Consider the following 2,500-nt stretch of genomic DNA (forward strand, 5'->3'; position numbering starts at 1 on the left):
CTTGCATGCAGAATCGCAAGACCAACTAAAAAACAAGTCCTTTGTAAGGTATTGTCAACAATCTGAGGAGGAATTCAAGAAAGAACAATATGAGACCATCTTTACGGAAATGGGTGATTGGGTGATCCAGAAAGTAATGAAAAAACAAGCTAAAGATTTTAAACTTTATCTAACTCACACACCCATGGAAATGGGACCAATGGAGAAACAGACGAGGGTACCAGTGGGATGTGCCCCAGAAGTAGGGGACAAGAGGAAGTATTATGCAATTAACAGCGATGATGATGACGATGATTACATCATTATGATGGATTCGTCGTGCCAGACTTTTCCGCAAAAGAGAGTACCAATTACAACCGGTAAAAAGACTGTATCAAAAGACTTGGTTGTCGTAAAAAGACGCAAACTAGATAGCCAGAGCGACAGCGAAAGTGAAAGTGAAGGGAACGGAGAGTGATAGCGAGGACAACGACGATGCTTGCATAGAACTGAGCGACTGTAGTGGGGCTGAAAGTGTTTGTGATAGATAGAAGACGACGAACAAGTTCCGCCGACAACGCGATCTCAGATCAGATGTCAAGTATTTTTTCTTGATAGAATCGAGAGTGCCACCAAGGGAATCAAGTTATTAGTGAGGTGCCTGTGTGAATATCACGCCACCTCTTCATTTTCGCACTACATCTTACACAGATGTGCTCATGCCTCGAATAAGGACATGTTCTTCAAGTTCATGCTTGGTCAGCCAGCACAATGTGCCTTTACATAATTTTCAAATGCATAAAACAGACTGGTTTGGTTCAAACAGCTGCAGACGAATTCGTGTCAGAACACAGAGAAACCATTTGAGGTGCTGGTTATAATTTGAGCAAGATAAAGATATCTTCGCGTGAAAGTATCAAAATCAAGTTGGTGTCTCGGTGGATGAGTGTCATAAAGAATCATCTGTGGCGATACAATTACGAGACAGGTGGATTTTCGTCACCTGTGGATGGTATTTGAATGTTGGTCGGAACGGAACACCCACGCTGATGAAAATGATGATGTTGTGCTCGGTGGCTCACCTATATATCTATCACAATAACAGCGGTAATTTAGACCGAGATTCGCTGATTGCTGGCATGTTATACTACTTGAAAATGAGCCCATCATTATCTACATTAAAGAAAGTGCCCTTGAACAGAATCCACAATCTGTTAAAAGAACAATTATCTACAGCGGGAACCATGAATGTAACTTCTGTTGTCGTTCCGTTGGCTCTCTCTGATTATCGCACACCTGAGGGTTATCGCCTTTCGGAGAGAAGAGAAGAAAGGATGGTGACCGCTGCAATCAATGGAATTTCGGGATTGAGCGTGTTAGAAGAGAACGAATTGCTGAAGGAGGTTTGTGTGGTGATGGACGCAATAGGTTTTTTGTTGTCTACTGGCTTTATGCTTCGGGAAGTGGGTTTTTGTAGTGTTATAGCAATGCGAAATGCCAGTATACGATATTATCCATCGACTGGCTATGCATGGATGCTTGAGGAAGATAGGAAGGCAGTAAACCACAACGAGGTGGCTACATGATTCTGGGAAGAGTGCTTCTCCCCCTGGGAATGTCCCCTCTCTCTGCCTCTCGGGTGGATGGCACTCGCCAGACTACATCCTGCTAGCTCTACTGATTGGTTCCTGGGATTTGTCATTCTGTCAAGGCAAGGAGGCTTCCTGCCTAGCCAAAAACAACACCCTCTTTACTCTAGATGTGTTTTTCTTCTTGGGGTTACTGTTAGGATTTTTGTGGGTTTTAAGCATTCTGAAAGGGTTAGTACAAGTGTTGTTTCAGTGGCTTCACACATTCCCACAGATGCTGAGCCATTTTCATTCTTCTTTTTCCTCAGAACAGAGTGGGTGATCCATATTCTTGTTTGTGCTTCTCTGCTCACCTCAAGGCAGCGATATATGGAAACGGGGAAAAAAGCAGGCATACAGATGTTGCAAAGCTCGTTTATCACCTCCAGTTATGGACGAAGGTAGGAATACTCTGAGCATTTTCTGTATTGTCAACAAGATCGGTGTTCTTGACACCAGTAACTTTAACATTGGGTACACTCTTGTCAAGTGACTTAACTGAATAGAGGGGGCCATGATTCACTCCAGTTATTTTATCATTCAGTGGGACATGACTTTCATCTCAGGACTTAAGTTCTCTTAAAAATTGGTTTTCCAACCTTGATTTTTCTGGTATGCAGTAATAACAATGTCCCTTCATTTTTGTCATTTTATTCTTTTCTTTTTATTATGAATATATTATATATATATATGTTTTTTAGAGCTACCGTAAACGTCCATGTATAAGCCGCACTTTTTTTCACAAAATTGAAGCCATAAATCAAGGGTGTGGCTTATCCATGGATACATCTGTGTTTGGAGTTTTAAAAAACCTAATTAACATTCATACAACTTCTTAAGATCGCAGTAACAAAACATAAAAGAAACTGAGAGCATGTTGCTCTTGTTTAATG

Source organism: Montipora capricornis, chromosome 2 (genome assembly GCF_036669925.1).
Source record: "Montipora capricornis isolate CH-2021 chromosome 2, ASM3666992v2, whole genome shotgun sequence".
Classification (NCBI taxonomy): Eukaryota; Metazoa; Cnidaria; class Anthozoa; order Scleractinia; family Acroporidae; genus Montipora; species Montipora capricornis.